The sequence below is a fragment of the Aethina tumida genome, chromosome 1 (genome assembly GCF_024364675.1).
Source record: "Aethina tumida isolate Nest 87 chromosome 1, icAetTumi1.1, whole genome shotgun sequence".
NCBI classification, from domain to species: Eukaryota; Metazoa; Arthropoda; class Insecta; order Coleoptera; family Nitidulidae; genus Aethina; species Aethina tumida.
This window is the reverse complement of record NC_065435.1, coordinates 36,878,895-36,898,885: the sequence shown is the minus strand read 5'-3', so window position 1 is coordinate 36,898,885 and position 19,991 is coordinate 36,878,895. Positions and strand designations below refer to the sequence as shown.

Genomic DNA, 19,991 nt, shown 5'->3' with positions numbered 1-19,991 from the left:
TTGAGTTACCTCGCTGACACCCATGTTATCCAAATAAACGCCGTTACCAACACAAGCCAAATTAGTACTGTGGATTTCTCCAGTTTTATCAGTACGCGACTGTTCATCATCATTTGGTTGAACTGCTTTACCGTCACACGTACTCCCACTATCTGTAACCGCCTCTGAACCGATTATCTCTACCAACTTTGATCGATTTAATACCGATGATTCATTGAATGTTACATTTCGACTAAAAATCATTCGCACCATAACCAAGCATAATACATTTTGTTGCTTTTGCTTGTAATTTCAACCGCTTTTCATGTGGAATATGATTGTAACATTCAGAACCAAATATTCGAAGGTTTGACAGCTCCGGTTTCTTTCCAAACCAAATTTCTGCTGGTGTCTTGTCTTTAAACTGCTTTCCAACCGCGTTCGTTGGCGATCGATTTTTGATATAATTTGCCGACATAATTGCTTCATTCCAAAACTTATTTTCCATCCCACTGGCCAAAAGCATTGTCGTAGCCTTGTTTTGCAGCGTTTCATTTAAACGTTCAGATACTGAACCAACGGTGACTAACATCTGAATACCCTTTTGTTTGCAGTATTCTTTAAATTCGTTTGACGTATATTCACCACCGCCACCATGTCTCAATTTTGACACCTTTGAGCCATGAAGTGCCTCAGCAATTGCAACAAATTCCTTGAATTTACCAAACGTTTCACTTTTCTTTCTTTTTCTCTTGATGCAATAGACCATGGATGCTCTCGAATAATCATCCATGAATGTCACAAAATAACGTGACCCATCGTATGCATTCGTTGGATACGGTCCACAAACATCACTGTGAATCAATTCCAAAACTCGCAATGAACGTGTATTTGAATTTCTTGGAAATGGTGAACGAACATGTTTTCCAAGTACACACGATTCGCACAACTGTGTATCCTTTTTTTTTACGTTACTCATACCAATAGCCATACAATTGGCTAACTTTTTCATTTCGGTTGAGATGACCAAGTCTAAAATGCCATAAATTCTGTGATATTGTATTCAATTTTTTCACTCCTGTAAAACCCGCAAACATATTGTTGTCAACGTACAAAGTCACTTCATACATTCTTCCATTTACGCGTCCGACAAACTTTTCGATACCATTCAGCGATACATAGGCATAATCACCCTCAAACACAATTCGATATCCCTTTTGTGTTAGTCATCGAATTGACATCAAGTTGCATTTCAAATCATTCACGAATAGAACGTCCTCCATTGTTTTTACCGATGTGTCACCATGGTGAAATGTTTTAACGAGAATGTCACCACGTTGCTTTGCAACAATGCTTTGATTTTTCTTGGCAACCGAAATGCTTATTTCGTCAATTGGTTCCAAATTTATCGAAGAACATCTTCTGATTCACCATATGCTGAGTCGCTCCAGAATCTAAAACAAATTTTATTTCCGCGTAATTACCGCTATTCTGCTGCAATTGAGCGTTAAATGCCTTCGATTCTGCCAAATTCTCTTTGGTACCATCTTCAGCAATTGCATACATCGATGAACCGCTTGCTCTGTTTGCGCTTTCTCTATTTGACCTCTCTTTTTTGTTTTTATTGCGAAAACATTGAGCCTATTTGTGTCCAGGTTTTTTACACAAATGACATATAATTGTCTTATTCCCAGCAAATATTGCTCCAGGCTCAATTGATTTACTTGAACCATTTCCACCAGTCCGCTTATTGTACTCATCCATTAACCGAGTTTTAACAAATTCTACAGTTAACTTTGATTGATCCATCGTTTCCGATGGTGTCACTAGGTTATCATAACCTCTTGGCATAGTAATCAACAAATGTACAACCACATCAAGCTCTTCCATTTTAGCTCCCGTTGACTTTAACTCTCGAATTCTCTTATCAAATTGCAAAAGGTAACTTATCATATCATCCGACTCATTGTATTTCATTGTCAGCAATTGTTTTCGTAATAAAACTTGCGACGCCACACGTTTCCTTTCGAAAATCGTGCATAATGTGTCGAACATGTCCTTTGCCCGAGCTTTTTCGCGAACATACTCAAGTTGGCTATCATGAACTAACTGTACTAATATCGAAACACATTTCTTTTCATTCAACTTAATCGTAGGATGTTTTGTCACATCTTTTTCCGCTGTAAGAATGACCTCCAACGATTCCTCGATGAATCTTCTCAACTCCATTTCATCAAGCAAAATTCCCACAAGATATTTCCAATTGCTAAAATTCGTGCCATCGAATTGTTGAATTTTTAGAATGTTATTTACAGTAACGTTCGCCATCTTTGTCTGTTGCCTTCACCACAATTGACTTTCAACCTCAATTGTATAACTTTATCCTGCACGCACTGGGCCCATAACCTCAGAGAATATGCAAGAAATTGCAGTAATTTATTCAATCAAATAATTGAAATACAAAGGATGAATCAACAAAAAAGACGGCTACTACTGAGCTCTTGAGCTGTTTCTCTCAAACTGACTCTCACTGTTTCTTGATCACCAAGGTTACCTCGGTCGCCTTCATTTGTCAATTGTTATTGTTTTTTAACATACTTTATTCTATTTTATTGTTTATATTAACGTTATGTCTAACTCCATTTGGGGGTCTGATGTCGGTGAGGCGCTTTGCCGAATTTTGCTGTTGTTACTTACTTTAGATAGTTCACTCTTTCGGAACTTGGAACGGAGTCGTGCTCAGGGTTTAGCGGGCGGTTGACCTTTCTTTCTGCCAATAGAACCTGGATTTGAACCGCCTTTTCCTTTCCTTCTTTCACGGTTTTTGTCTCCTAGTAGGAACTTCTTGTGGAACGGAACTGGCGATGTGCCGTCCGGTTCCAATAGGATTCGGAACCACTCGACCTTTTGCAGGCACACTTGCTGTTTTCCCATTTCATTATCGCTAATTCGGTTATTAAACTCGTTATAGTACGAAAACAAAAATTTAATTCAGTTGTTTCTTAAATTGGTAACCAAGGTTACCAGACAAGTAAACAAATTTTTTCATTTGTCTGAATTTGGTAACTAACTAAATTCAGACAAAAGATGGACACTAAATAAACACAAAAATATCACTACAAACACTTTTGAAAACTGAGGTGTGAGTGTGATGAGAATAATAGTCGATGTTACAAGAACACTGATCGTTTATTATATTATTACAAAGTGTGCTAGAAACGTCAAAGACTAAAAACTAAGAACTAAAAACCCTGCGTAGCAAGACGCTTGCGTTAGGGCATCTATACAGAGGGTTCCAAGTATCAATGTGCAATTTCATTCCTTAACAAACACTTTTCCGTGGTTGCTACTCAAATTTGGATAAATAACGATTGTTACCGCTGCCATTGGTAACGACAGAAAGGTCTCTTATTGTTAGCGACCTTTGTCAATTGTTCAAAGTGCAACCAGGGAATATTGTTGATAGTAACAATTTTTGTTTGAGTTGTTCGTCCTTCTTCTGTCTGAATTTAGTTACAATAGTTACCATAATCGTAAGAGAAGAGTTGTTAACGCTAATCCCAAATCTTTATCCCAACCAGCCACCCACACTCCTGCAAAGTCTTCCAGATCCAAAACTCAGGAACTCGGTCACCCCCAAGGAGGTGATGTCGAAATTGTCTAACTACGATTCACCCCACCAGTTATGATTCATTGTTCAAATTTATGTATATCGAATTGTATTAAAGTATTTTATACCAAGTACACTAAGAATTAGAAGAGACTTCTCATAGAGAAGAAACTTTTAAATTGGTTTGGGAAAAACCAGCGCTAATGATTAGCCGTCTCAGATCTCAGTTTCGGTTAATATTTTTTGACAGCTCATTGACAATCTTGGCAACTGATCTTTGTGTAATTTCGTTTTGTTTGGTGTTCAATCCTATAATGCTCTTTGGCGAATTACTGAGAGAGGTTATTTCAATTTGCCAAAATATGCGGAAAGTGGGAAGGTCCTAATTATGTGATGTGAATTTATAAGTTTAACAGAATTGAAAAAAAGCAGCTAAAAAAGATGTTTAAGTTTTATTATTATCTTATCAAAGAAAATATACAAAATTTTGATATTTGTTAGGAATAGCAATGTCTAATTAACAATTCACACACTTTTGTCGATGCATATTCTTCAGACAACAAAAGTATGTTTTACTTTTGATTAATAAACATATCGCCTTCATTGCTGTTGAAACCTGAATATGTACAAAATATCATTTGATTTCAAAACTGATCTTGAACAAATATTTGGTAACTTCTTAAAATTTCGTCATTGAAAAGACAAAAACAACAAAAGAAATAAGTATTTACACTTCGTTAGCTGTTTGTTTCACTTTTTTGCCTTCAATGCAGACACAAATCTAATATTTTTGTTTATATTCAAAACGTAATTATAATTTTGTCCAGATTGATGTTTTCAATGAACTCAGAAGTCTTTATTTATCTAGTAATAGAGGTCCTTATGATATTCTTTCTACAGTATTGAATGAATTGTGGATTTTCATTAACAAAGCCTCTAACAATGAAACTTAATATGTTTTTAAAATCTACTTTATTTCCTAACGTACGGAAAAAATCATTTGTTATACCTATCTTAAAGGATGGAGATAGTTTACTTGTTGTTTTCCAAGATTGTCCAAAAAAATCATTTCCAAAATAATTATGCCATAGTTCCAAAATATTATAAAGGAGAGTCTACATGAATTTTGCAAATATAAATCTTCTGCGACCAACCTTCTTATTTATAAACTCTCGACAGTTGGTGCTCTTGAAAATCATTTACAGGTTGATGCTGTTTATACAGACATTTAAAAGGCATTTGATAGAATCTGCCATGATTTATTGTTTGCTAAACTAAATGGGCTGGATTTGACAAGTAATTTTTCCACTGTAAATAATCATAACGATTGTAATGTAAAGTGATTAGTTTTTATAAAAAAATTAATCAACACCATATTCGCAAGTTATACTTTAGATAAAAGATATTAATGTAATGTGTTTGAAATTTAAAAATGAGTAATAGATTGGGCGGTAGTTTTTCTAGAAAAGTTGGTTCGGCTCAAGCTAAACTGAATTTGGGTAAATGTAAAAGAAAAGCTGGAGAATATCTTGATGCGTTTGCCCACACATTAAAGTAGCTTTTTACACAAATACTGCTGTAGGATCCCAGGTTTTGCGATGTTTTGTCGTATAAAATAACCTCTTTCCATAATCGGTATCGCGATTATAAGTACAGCAATTAAGCAGAACGAAATACTCTCACATTAGCTGTCAAAATTGCCAGAGTTGTCAAAACGTGCGGACTCCTTAGGAACTGGTTAGGAATATTTAAACAATTACAATAATGGCAACTTGATGCCATTATTGTGGAGATGTCGATTACTAGTCCTGAAAGTCACGGAAATCAAATTAGTTGCAGATCTATCGTCGACATACAAAAACTGTCTGTGATTCTGATAGATAATTAACATGTGAAAAGAGATTGTTTTTGTTAACTTTGTTAACTTTATATTTCTATTAGAATAGATTGCTGATAAGAGAAGTTCCAACTATTATAATTTAGTTTGAATATGTGATACGGACGACGTGAGGGATGAAATTGAAAACAGGATAACTAGATGTATATACACATAAATAAAATTTTAATTAATTAGTAATTACAAAACTAAACGAACATTTGGGAGTGGGTGTTGGACTGAGTGACATTTTACGAACTTTCAAGTTTCAATAGCAACGAAGGAATTTTGTGTATCAAATAAAAGAAAATAATATTTATGTTGCTAAGATTACGATTCCTTGTGACATATGCCAGACGTTAAAATATAAACAAAACATCCAATGTCCAATTGAACCTTATTCGAAATATGTAATTTAGAAAAAAGTTGTCTTCTTTCAAGTAAATTTGATTTGTTTCTTCCATTTCTTCTTTTATTGATGATCCTTGGTCCTGGATTTGCATTTGAGGACTTTTATGACCTTACCTATTACAAGTGTATCACCCTTACTTACTTTGTTTCTTGTGGTTGGTATTGTTGACTGAGAATACTGTTGAGTCACTTTCAGGTTGTTTAACATCTTGTGATGGTATTGATTTCACAGAAAATGAAGTTATCTTCATGCCGGAGCTTTCAATAGCAATAATCATTGGTTGATATGAGGACTCTGGTAGACCGGAGAGTAGCAATGTAACTAGCCATTCATCGTCAACTGCGAAACCAATGTTTCTCAGCTTGTGAGCAGTACACATAATTTTGCTCACATATTTCTCTACGTTTTGACATAGAGTAAGTGAAGTATTATAGAGATCACGCAGCAGCCCATCACAGCGTGTCAACCAAGAGTCATCAAATACTTATGAAAACGTATCCCATACTTCTTTTGCAGTACTACTCTCTTGTATGTGCACGTAATTTATTTAGTCAACTAGTAAATTTATCTTAGTTTTTGCCTTTGTGTCTCGTTTTGTGTCCACAATGACACATGTGGTGGGGTCTATGCAGTTTCACAACTCCTCTTGCTGTAGGTATGATTTTAGAGCAAATCGCCACGTTACGTAATTATCTCGGTCGGTTAACTTTTCAATTAATGCCAATTGATTGTTTGCTGACAATTTAAGAACCCTTATTCCAGATGTTACGAGAAAATACTTTTCAATTGTCGTATTGACGTTTTAGGTTAACTTCATTACTTTTCTCAGTAAGTAAGCCATTCTGGGCTTCCCTGGGCTTTTCTGGCTCCATAACCTGTTAATTTTTCTTAAAAGAATTTTTTATTTCAGGAGAAAAACTTATATTTAAGAATTTAGCGTTAAAATTACAACTTAACTGTCTACAGACGCACAATTCAAATTACAATTTTATCAGTTTATGTGTAGTTTCAGTACACTCTTACAGGTCATCGCATCAGTCACAATTGGATTCCCAAGAGAAAATGAAACATTATTTGTTTTAAGTTGTGTTATAATTTTTCATTCTTTATAATAGCCTAAGCTACATTGCGCTGTAAATTGAGAAGAATGTTTCAGGTAAACTACTTTGGGTTAACAAGACAGCATTAAATTAACTGAGAAATGCATATTATCGGAATTTGTAAGCTGGGTCATCTCCTTGATTAATATTTATATGATCCCATTTTTCGCACATTTTGGCAGACTGAAATATCCTCTTTCTGTAATTCGCCAAAGAGCAGTATAGGATCGGACACCAAACAAAACAAAATTACACAAAGATCAGTTGTCAAGATTGTCAGTGAGTTGTCAAAAAATACGAGCCGAAACTGAGACTGAGACGACTAGCCATTAGTGCTACCAAATAATTCCATTCAATTAGAAACGTTAAATAATTACTTTAATAACAAGGAGTTTATTTTCTATGAGAAGGCTCTTCTAATTCTTAGGGTACTTGGTCTAAAATACTTTAATACAATTCAATATACATAAATTTCATCACTGAACCATAAATGGTGGGGTGCGTCGTAGTTACACAATTTCGACATCACCTCCTTGGGGGTGACCGAGTTCCAAGAAGTTTTCTGAGTTTTGGAGCTGGGAGACTTTGCAGGAGTAGGGGTGGCTAGTTGGGACAAAGATTTGGGATTAGCGTTAGGAGTAGGGGTACTATCAGAGTTTACCGATAGCATCCCTAGTTTAGACGACAAAGCTGTGTAAGCACTCTTTCACTCTCTGTATCTCACCTTCACTTAGCTTTTCTTTTTTCCGGACCCTACACATAGTTTATTGGTTTAGTAACCGAGGTTACAAGCCAAATTAACAACTCTTCACTTTCGATTATGGTAACTTTTATAACTAAATTCAGACAGATGAAGGACGAACAACTCAAACAAAAATTGTTACTATCAACAATATTCCCTGGTTGCTACCTTGCCCACACTTTGAATAATTGACAAAAGTCGCTAACAATAAGAGACTTTTCTGTAGTTATCAATGGCAGAGGTAACGATCGTCATTTAATCAAGTTTCGGTAGCAACTGCGGAAAAGTGTTGGTAGTGACATTTTCGTTTTTATTTAGTGACCCTATTAAAGTACCTATTAAAAGACAAGAACAGTGAAATAAGAAAAGGAAAAGGAGGCTCAAATCCAGGTTCTATTGGCAGAAAGGAAGGCGGTACCACATCCAACGACACAGCTAATTATTGTAAAGCCGGTTACATTAGAGTACATTAGAGTACCAATTAATTCTTTGTATCGTGTGAAGTCTTTGAATGGTTTTAAATCTCTGTTAAATTTTGAGTTGCAGTCATACAGTGTTTTAATTGGATTGCAATCCACCATTCTGAATTTCTCTAAAACATATTTTTTTTGTTTAAGTGTTACTCCTTTCTTACTTTGGTTAATTTCTATTCTAAAGAAAAACCTAGCAATCTTTGATCTTCAATTTCTCAGCTAATTCTCTTTTAATTTCATTACCAGTTAGTTTTTTGAGAGCTCTTTTGTACTCCTTAAATTTTTCAAAAACTTCTCTCTTTGACTTAAGGAAAAAACCTGGAACCACCTATTATAATCATCTATTGATGTAAGAAGATATCTTGATCCACCGCTGAATTTGACTCGCATTGGTCCGCAGATATCTGAATGGACAATATTCAGTAACTGCTTACTTCTTCCTTCTCTGTCAGTAAAGGGTTTCCTTGCTTGCTCACCTCGTTGACATTGTCACACCACATGGGTAATTTATCATTATCCAATTTATTACCGTGTACCAGTCGCTTTCTGTACAAATCCTGTACGCCTTTGCAATGTAAGTACTGTAGTTGTCTATGCCACAGGAAATTAATAGTTAAATATTCTCTCTTTATTAATGAGGTTCTGTTAGAGCATTTGTCAACATTGGCAACGTCTAATGCGCAACCCCCTCCCCTTAGTTAGTTAGGGTGAATTAGCTTTAAGTTACTTACTTTCAAGTCAGCTCGAGAGCAACACACAACGTTCAGATGCTCTGAGCAATATAAACAGAAAAATCACAAACTTGGCAGTTTTACTAGTCCAGCACATACAAAACATTAGTCCTTCGAGCAGAAACTATTACACATACAAAACATTGGTCCTTCGAGCCGGATTTACGTGTACAAGATTAGCAAGAAGCAAGGGCGAACGGAAAACACCTGTTCAACACACAGAAGAATACGTGGCGATAAGTTCCGTCGTACCGAAAACAGCAATTAGTGTTCAATTGGCAACGGTTCCAGTTGAAATAACCAGTGCAGGCAAGTCAAGTTTGGATTTGGCATCGATTCCAGAAGAATTCCAGCAAAAGGAAGTCTAATCAACAACCATAGCAACATCAAGGTCATTTCAAAAACATACCAGGGTTTCAAGTCAAAAGGGCCTGCATTGCACGTGTCCACAACCATTGGTTTCAAGTTGAAAGGCCTGCGTAACACGTGTCTACAACCACTTGAGTCTTTGTTTCCCATCTACTACCTGCATGCACATTTGCCAATTTAAAAAATTCTTTACATTTGAAAAACAAAACGATCACAATGTCTACTGAAAGCATTAAGAAATTACAATGTAAACGTCGTACAATCAAAGGCAAGCTGACCAGGTTGCAAAATTACGTAAACTCTATAGACACCGCAATCATTAATGACGAATTAATAGCACAATTAAGAATTCGTTTGGAAAAACATTCGTGTATATTAGATGAATTTTCTTCCATTTGTACAGAAATATACTACCTCGAAGATAATGAGGATAGTTCTGAATTGGCGGAGTTTGAAGATTCATTCTATGACGTTACAACAAAAATTACTAGATTAATCAACGATTATACCATAAATAATCAAACACAATCGAATACGTCATCATCAGATACAGTCGCGAGCAATCCAATTACAGGTATAAAATTGCCTACAATAAATCTACCTTGTTTTAAGGGCCACTATGACGGTTGGCTAGAATTTCGCGATGCATTTAAGTCATTGATACATGCAAATCAATCTTTGTCCGACGTTCAAAAACTTTATTATTTGCGCTCGTGTCTTCAAGGGGATGCTGCTCGAGTCCATTGAAATTACTGCATATAATTATGATATTACTTGGCAATTGTTAGAAGATAGGTTCGAGAACAAGTCCCTAATAATTCACAATCATATTAAAGCCATTTTCGATCATCCAAATGTTACAATGGAATCACATGTTCAATTGCGAGATCTCTGCGACTCTGTGACAAAAAACTTGCGTGCTCTAAAATCTTTGGGCGAGCCGACAGATACGTGGGATACTCTTATAATTTACATAATCGCAACCAAAATGGACGATATTACCCGACGCGAATGGGAGATCGTCAACAACAACTCACAAATTCCAAACATGGCGGATATGTATAAATTTCTAAAAGGGCGTTGTGAGCTTTTAGAGAAACTGGAACATGAAAGGTCTAAAAAGCCAAAGAACAAACCATTCAAATCAAGCGCATATGCCACTGTGTCTGTCAAGGTCAGTTGTTATTATTGTAAAAAGGATCATGCAATTTACAACTGTAATAAATTTAAAGGGCTCTCAATAAATGACCGTATCTCAGAAACTAAAAGGCTTAAGCTGTGTCTAAACTGTTTAAGACAGGGACACAACACAAAAACATGCCATTCATTTAGTTGTCGAAAATGTGGCAAAAGGCATAATACCTTACTACATATTGAGACACATGTTGGCAGTGAAATTGTCACTGACACTGAAGTGCCAGTTACCATTGTCAATCACTCGGTGGCAAATGAACAAAGGCAAGTCTACTTGTCAACAGTCTTAATTCATGTAACAGATGCACAAGGCAACAATCAAGTTCTACGTGCACTACTTGACAACGGGTCCCAAAGTTCATTTGTGACTGAAAGGGCTGTTAAAATGTTAAATTTAAATAAACACAAAACCCAATTTAAAATTTCTGGTGTTGGTCAAACTATATCGGAGATTCAATATCAAACAATACTCGACATTTCTTCTGTTTAAGGTTCATTCAAAACATGCGTTTCATGTTTAAATATGAATAAGATCACAGAACCCATACCTTCTACTACAATGCCAAAATATAACTTTACACTTCCAAGTCGTATTACTTTGGCAGATCCTACTTTCAATATATGCAATGATATCGACATCCTATTGGGTGCCGACATATTTTGGAAGGTTCTACTGCCTGAGCGTGTTTCACGTCCTTTGGGTGGATCGTTATAGGAGGTTGGAGTAAAGGGAATCAGAGGCATTCAGTCAATTGTTTGGTCGTAAACAAAACTGATGAAATCGTGAAGCGTTTTTGGGAAATAGAGGAAATAGGTGATTCGTATCAAATATTTAATGAAAGGGAACAGTTTTGCGAGAATCATTTTAAAGATCATTATGGGCGCGACTCGTCTGGCAGATTCATTGTACGAATCAATATTATTTACCTCATCATGCGGTTTTAAAAGAATCAAGTTTGACAACAAAAATACGTGTTGTATTTGATGCGTCGGCCAAGACAAGTAGCGGTCTTTCGCTAAATGATGTTCAATGCAGCGGCCCGATCATACAAAATGAGTTGTTTTCCATACTATTGAGATTCCGAATTAATCAATATGTTCTCACAGGAGATATATCAAAAATGTATCGTCAAGTTCTGGTTCATTTTGATGAACGATGCATGCAAAGAATATTTTGGAGATTCAACAAAAATGAAGCAATACAAACCTATGAGCTTGCAACCGTAACTTACGGCACAGCATCAGCACTATTCTTAAGTGTTAGATGTTTGAAACAATTAGCTATGGATCACTCAACAGAGTTTCCCGAAATTAGCAGGATCATTGAGAATGATTTCTATGTAGACGATGTGATTACGGGTGCTAATTCAAAGGCAGAGTTACTGCGCATTCAGCGAGAACTGTCAAACATCTTACAACGGGGCAAGTTCGAACTGCGCAAATGGTTGTGTAATGATTCAGAATTGTTATCTAAATTTCAAGTAAATAACAATTTAAATGTTGGATTAATTCATTTGTGACCAAATGACAATAATAAGGCGCTTGGTATACCATGGAATGCTTGTAACGACATTATTCAATTTGAAACAAGTCAGCTTAAATATTCTCAACAATTTCCAACCAAACGTTTCATTTTGTCAACAATAGGTCAAATATTTGATCCTTTGGGATTGATTGCACCTATCACAATTTTGGGAAAAATCCTTATTCAAAAATTGTGGTTACAAAAACTAGATTGGTATGATCCCATATCTGTTCATTTATCCAGTCTATGGTCAGAATTTGTAAATAATATTCAAAATTTGAATAACTTGAAGATTGATCGGTTTGTGTTGAAGCCAGAGTACGAGGAATGAGAGCTCCACGGTTTTGCAGACGCGTCTGAAGCGGCTTACGGTGCCTGTATTTACCTACGATGTAAGGTTAAAAATCAGTACTTTGTTCAAATGCTTTGTTCCAAATCAAAGGTTGCGCCAATTAAACAGGTATCATTGTCAAGGCTTGAATTATGCGCTGCAACATTACTCGCAAAATTAACAGACAAAGTACGACGATCAATCATACTCAACATTCAAGCACAATTATTTTGGTCAGATTCCACGATTGTTCTTTGTTGGATACGAGGTTGTCCATCGCGTTGGAAAACCTTTGTTGCAAATCGCGTGGGTGTGATTCAGTCACTTACAAAACAAGAACAATGGAATCATGTAAGGTCTCAGTCAAATCCTGCAGATTTATTATCACGAGGTACGAATGCAGATGTTTTAAAAACCTCCACGTTTTGGTCAAATGGCCCACAGTGGCTCATTAAAGATAAGTCAGAATGGCCAGAATTTACGGAATCTGAACCGAATATAATTCCAGAGCAAAAAACTGTTTGTTTAAAAACAACCATTACAGACGAATCCATCTTCATACGATATTCGTCGATAACAAAATTAAAGCGCGTTGTTGCATACATGTTAAGATTTATTTCAAATTGTAAAGAAAAAAAACTATCTGGCCCTCTGAGCTGTACCGAATTAAAAAATTCTATGGTAGTTTTGCTACGTGTAATGCAACAAACTACATTTGTTACTGAGTATAATGATTTGGTAAATAAAAGGCCAATTAATAAAAAAAGCAGACTATTGTCTTTAAATCCGTTTATTGATAACGACAATTTAATACGTGTGGGTGGTCGATTAGTTAACGGTGATTATAATTTTAACAAAAAACATCCTGTCATCTTACCAAAGAGTCATGTTTTAACAGAATTGGTCCTCAGAAATGAGCATGTCAGACTGTTACATTGCGGACCTCAACAATTATTATATTCCGTACGGGATAATTATTGGCCAATCTCAGGTCGCACCGTATGTCGAGGAATAATTCGGAAATGTATTCGATGTTTTAAGGCTAAGCCAACGAATACGGAATATTTAATGGGTAATCTGCCTGAATGCCGCGTTAATCAGTCCAATCCTTTCACAAACGTTGGTTTGGATTACGCAGGACCATTTTTGTTGAAAGATAGAATAACAAGAGGTGCAAAAATCATAAAGGCTTATGTTTGTGTCTTCGTTTGCATGGCTTCAAAGGCTATCCATTTAGAATTATTATCTAATTTGAGCACAGAGGCATATTTACAAATGTTAAAAAGGTTCATCGCTAGACGAGGTTTGCCCTCCAACATATATTCCGACAATGCCACCACCTTTGTTGGTGCAGACTCCGCATTGAAAGAAGAATTTCTGTTTGTTGACACTAACGTAGATAATATTAATCAATTCTTGAATAAAGAAGGTATTACGTGGCATTTCATTCCTGTGCGATCACCTAATTTTGGAAGTATATGGTAATGTCACAGATTGAAGCAGTTTTCAACTCGCGTCCAATAAGTCCATTATCAACAAATCCAGATGATTTATCTCCGTTAACGCCGGGTCATTTTCTAATTGGCAAATGTTTAACTTCAATTCCTGAACCTGTCCTTTCCCACATTCCTGTCAACCGACTCAATAATTACCAACGACTGGATCAACTGAAACACCACTTTTGGCAACGTTGGCAAAAAGAGTACGTGTCCGAACTCCAAGACAGGTTGAAATGGAAACAAGCGGGTCAACACATCCTCAAACCAGGACATCTTGTCATCATTAAGGACGATCAACTGCCCCCTCTACAGTGGCGTATGGGACGCATTCTTGAGTTACATCCTGGTGAAGATGGAGAAGTGCGTGTAGTGAGTGTAAAAAGCACAACCGGTGTGCTAAAACGAGCAATTTCGAAAGTGTGTGCGCTACGTTGTGATTGACTTTTCTATTATGACTCCTATTCTGATTTCCAATGTATTAATTATATTCTATTTGTCTATTGAAAATTGTATTTTCAAGGCGGGCGGCATGTTAGAGCATTTGTCAACATTGGCAACGTCTAATGCGCAACCCCCTCCCCTTAGTTAGTTAGGGTGAATTAGCTTTAAGTTACTTACTTTTAAGTCAGCTCGAGAGCAACACACAACGTTCAGATGCTCCGAGCAAAATAAACAGAAAAATCACAAACTTGGCAGTTTTACTAGTCCAGCACATACAAAACATTGGTTCTTCGAGCAGAAACTATTACACATACAAAACAGGTTCTTTCTCATTGAAAATGGTAATTAGAAGAAATACTTATGTACAGTAGTGCTAGAAATGAAACCGATCGTACCAAACTGTTATTTTTAGGGAATAATTTTGGCTAAATTCATTACTTATACTTACAGGAATTCCCAACTAAACAGAGAATAACGCTCAATAAAACAACACATTGATTTGTTTTCAGAATAAATTATGATTTTTGTTTATTGGAACAAGGAGGCCTCTCCGGGCACCGATGCGAAGATCGTGGCCTAAGAGTAATTAACAAAGGTTTAGGAAAATAGAAGGGAAAACTAAAGAGGTACGGTAAAGAAAAGATGTCCCAAAGAGACGCAGAGGTCTAGACAGCCAAAAGACAAGGTCTCTTGTATCTGTCGGATTCACAGGGTTGGATATCATGCAAGCATGCAATCTCCGGATTAGAGTGTTGAAAGATAGATCTCCGGAGATTGAGGGCATTCTATTTTCTCTGAGGCTATGAAATATGAAAAAATATGCAAGAAATCCGAAAAAAGTACAAGAAAAAATCACAATCTATCAAAAAGGCTGAGGACTAAAGCAGGTACTTTCATTTTATGGAAAGTTTTCCATAGTATGGGCATACGTTTCAACTCATCTAACATCTGAGAATTAAGCATGTTTATAGTAATTATAATATTAGAATGGTGCTGTAGTTGTTTTTGCTTATATTTTAATCTGTAATTTATGACGGAAAAGGTGTTTCCTAAATAACTATATATATATATATATATATATATATATATATATATATATATATATATCTGTATATTTTTCCACTGAATAATTGGAGGTTGAAAAAATTGGCAATGTGTCGAAACCATTTTATAACACCAAACTAGTATTAAAATATCGACATAAGTTAAACAAAGTAGTCTTATTTGTAAAGTTATGTTATATTTAAATATTTGGGAATCTCATTTATGGTCATCCACTGTAGGTTGAAATACAAGGATGAGATTGATTCGAAACAGTTCTACCATCAAAAATTTTATAACAAATTGAAAAATCATCACGATATTCCTTTGCTCTGTCAATTTGCTGAGACCGTGGATTAAAACGAATTATAAGAAAAGATATAACTGAACCACAATTTGGTGTTATATTAATACAATGTAAGAATCAAATCAAATTTGCTTGAGAGAAGACAACTTTTTTCTAAATTACATACTTCTGACATATGCCATAAAGAAACATAATTTGACATGTTATTTTATTTTTTGACAAACAATTCGTTGCTATTGAAACTTGAAAGTTTGTAAAATGTCACTCAGTCACACACCTACTCGTTTTATTTTGTAATTACAAATTAATTAAAATTTTATTTATGTGTTTATACATCAGGCTAGTTATCTTGTTTTCAATTCTATTCCTCACCTTATAATAGTTGAAACTTCTCTTAGCAGCAATCTATTCAGCAGCAATAAATGTCAAAGAGGGATCTGCAACTGATTTGATTTCAGTGACTCTCAGGGCTAGTAATCTAAACCTTCAGACGGTAAGTTGCTATTTTTGTAACTGTTTAAATATTTCACCTTTTTAAATAAACAGTAAATTCACGTAGTTGATTCTTTCAGCTTGAATAAGTGAGCCACAGATTTCAACTATGCACTGAATTTTTCTCCTTCACCTTTAGTTATCACCCTCAAACAACACTAATATACCAATCTTTCCATATTTGATAATTTTATGTCGCAAATTATTTAGATTTTTCATGTCTGGATGACAAGTTCAAATAATGTTATCACAATTTATAAAGCAAATCATGAAATAGTAATTCACACTATTTCACAATTTTCTGGGAGCCTTGTATCCTATTAAGCAGTATTCTTCTAAAATATCTGTAATAAGGTATATCATAATTGAAATGAAAATTTATGCTCTTATAGACATTCAAGAAGTGAGACACAATTTACTTGCTTTACCTGTATGCTCCATACTTGCTTCAAAAATATGTTAATATCGTGGTGGTAACTCTCCATATGCGTTGGGATGTAGATGGAGTTCTTAAGATACTTTATTTAAATTTGCAATCTGTAAAAAGAAATAATTTTTGAGGGTATTGCAAAAATTATCTTCAAAAATTGATTGAATAAATCATATTGTAGAAGAGAATGAAAAACACAGTGACCAAAGATTTTTTTGAAAGAAGGAAAATAACGGAATCATTTTTAATTAGGGATGTCTCAATTTGATTATACGGCGTTGTAGTGCGTTGATTCAGTCAACCAAAAGGGCGGTATATATAACACGATATTTTACACTAAATACTCTCTGTACTCTGTAATATTGTATAACTTTGGTTAACTTTTGATATATATACAAATCGGGATTCTTTTTTACAGTTTCTAAGACATTTTGGTGTTTTGTTAATATATCTTATCTCCTAACTTTATTTAAGTGAACTTTAAATATAATTGGTAATATTTTGATACAGCAAAATTAAAGCCCACGGGAAATTTTCATGTGGCTTGATTTCCGAGAGTTTCATGATTAATTAACACTATTTGAAATCAGGGCTCTAAAATAGATATATTTCGTTATTAATGTAATTGTTACAATATTCCGCCTTGATTAACTGCAATAAATTATGTATCTAAGGGAATCCAAATTTAAAAAACTATAGAACACTTGTAACCTAGCAAATGTTATTTACAACTGTTCCCAAAACTTAATTTAAAACAATTTCAACATTCAAGAGATGCTGTGAAACTTTAGAACAGTAGGTGTCTCACCATTCAAAAAATCAACAACTACATACACGCCATTAATTTATTTCAGATGTAATTCATAAGGAATAACACATAATGTCTAAGGAAAGTCAAATTTGATGATTAACATCAGTGAATCAAATTTAAATGGAAAATGTGTGTGGTTTAAATTAATGGTTAAGACTTGAATAATACTATATAGAATAAATAATGAAATTATTTATTAACAATTTCTTAAAACGAGAGAATAAGTTTTTGAGAACTCTGGTTCTGTACGTGTGTTTTGACAACTAACTGTCAACTGATGTTGGAGTTATTTCATTTTGCTTGTTGGCCGATTTTATAAAGGCCTTACCAAGTATACAAAGTTGTTATTATAAATTGTCGAGATATTCTAAACACAGGATCCTATAATAATAATCGAGGAGCTATTTTCCTGTCACAGTTAACTGTGTAGCATTCTGCTGATATAATTTAATTTACAATGCGAAAAAATATCTTATTCTTGAAAATAAAGCTTACGCTATAACAGAGTCAAGAATTGAGACGCAATTTACTTGGAAAATCATTTATTTAGAATACCGATCAGACATGTAGTAGATGTTAAGATTTTGCATATAGCATATAGGTAAACCAAGTAAATTGTGTGTCACCTCTTGAATGTTTATCTTTCTTTTCAGTTATGTTATACCTTATTGCACGGTAAAGTAGTTTTTCTAGAAAAATACTACTTAATATGATCCCAGGTTCCTATAATCGTGATTATAAGATTAGCAACTAAGCAGAATGAAAATACCCCAACATGCCCAAGTTGTCTAATTTATCAGCAAGTTGTCAAAATGTGCGTGGTGGTTACTAGCTCTCAAGAAAACGTTGAGACACTTAAAATATATATGCACTAAAGTAGATGAAAATTTCATCAAAATTACAAATGATAGAGCTAGATTGCAAATTTTTACACAGAAAATTGTCATTTGAATTTGTTTATAAATTGTGTTGTCATTATTTGAACTTGTCATCTAGACATGAGGAATCTGAATAAATTTTGACATAAAATTAGCAAAATTAGAAAGATTGGTATCTTAGTGTTGTTTGAGGGTGATAATTCAACCAAACGTGAAAGAGAGAAATTCAGCACCTAGTTGAAATTTGCCGCTCACTAATTCTTGCTTAAAGAATCAACTACGTGAATTATTTTTTGATTTAAAAAGGTGACATGTTTAAACAGTTACAATAATAGCAACCTACTGTCCGAAGGTTCCGATTACGAGTCACTGAAATCAAATCAGTTGTAGATGTCTCGACGACATTTATTTTCCGTCAAAGGAATACTGCCTGATAATTAACATGTGAATAGAAATTGTTTTCATTAACTTTATACTTAAATGCAGAAATATATTTTGCTACTAAGAGAGGTGGGGGATGAAATTGAAAACAAGTAACTTGCCTGATGTATATACACATAAATAAAATTTTAATTAATTAGTAATTACAAAATTAAACGAACATTTTGGAGTGAGTGTTGTATTGAGTGACATTTTGCAATCTTTCCTGTTTCAGTTGCAACGAAGGGAGATATGTTAGTCAAATAAGAGAAAATAACATTTATGTTGCTAAGGTTACGTCACCTTATGATGTATGTCAGCCTGTCCAATTATAGGCATCAATTAAACCTAATTCGAAATATGTGGTTTGGAAACACGTTGTCTTCTTTCAAGTAAATTTGATTTGATCTTATATTGTATTAATATTACATCAAATTGTGGTTCAGTTATATTTTTTGTTATAATTCTATTTGTTTGTATCCACAGTGTCAACAAATTGACAGAGCAAAGAAATGTCGAGATGAGTTATAATAACTTTAATGGTAGAACTGTTCCGAATCAATTTCATCCTTATATTTCTACTTACACAAAATGACTATAAATGGGGTTCCCAAATATTTAAATATAATATAACTTTCCAAATAAAACTACTTTGTTTACGTTTTGTGGTTAATTTAATTAATTTTAACCTCGAATTAGTTAGTGGAAAGAAGTACTTAAAAGATATATGCGACATAATTTATGAAACACATTTACTGATTACAGTACAGATTAAATTTTAAGGAAGAATTACTTCGGCACTATTCTAAAATTATAATTAGAATAAACAAGCTTAATTCTCATATGTACGATGAGTTATAACGTAGGTCCGTACTATCAAAACATGGGACTCGAGATGACGATGTGTGGGACAAGAATTGAACTTCTATCCAATAGTATTTTTCTTACTACCTCGGCTACGCCTCGGGCAATATGGCGCGCAGGGCAGGGATCCCAAACTTTTTTCCCGTGTAGTGTATACTATTTTTCTTACTACCTCGGTCGAAAGTACGTATTTTGCTCCCCGGTTCCACTACAGAAAAATACTATTTCCTATCGTGGAACCGGGGAGCAAAATACGTACTTTCGACCGAGGTAGTAAGAAAGGAAAATTTCGACACGAGGCGGATTCAGGTAGAGGCGTTACTTACCAAAATCGATACCTGGGATTTCGTTAATGGTGAAGTATCAAAGCCAGTTATATGTCAGGGTGACACAAAAAGTGAATCAGGGCCTAAAACGTGGATGTAAATAAGATAAAAAGGTAAATGCGGACATAATCCTATGCATA

General features: G+C 34.7%; 1 long non-coding RNA gene across 1 annotated transcript; it reads right to left on the bottom strand.

Annotated features, from left to right (window-relative positions):
• Positions 1-7,408: 7,408 nt before the first annotated feature.
• Positions 7,409-7,732, bottom strand: LOC126264223 (uncharacterized). The gene is made up of 2 exons (XR_007546987.1): positions 7,639-7,732; positions 7,409-7,580 (listed from the first exon to the last, which is right to left on the bottom strand). It is a non-coding gene; the product is annotated as an uncharacterized LOC126264223 (long non-coding RNA).
• Positions 7,733-19,991: the final 12,259 nt, after the last annotated feature.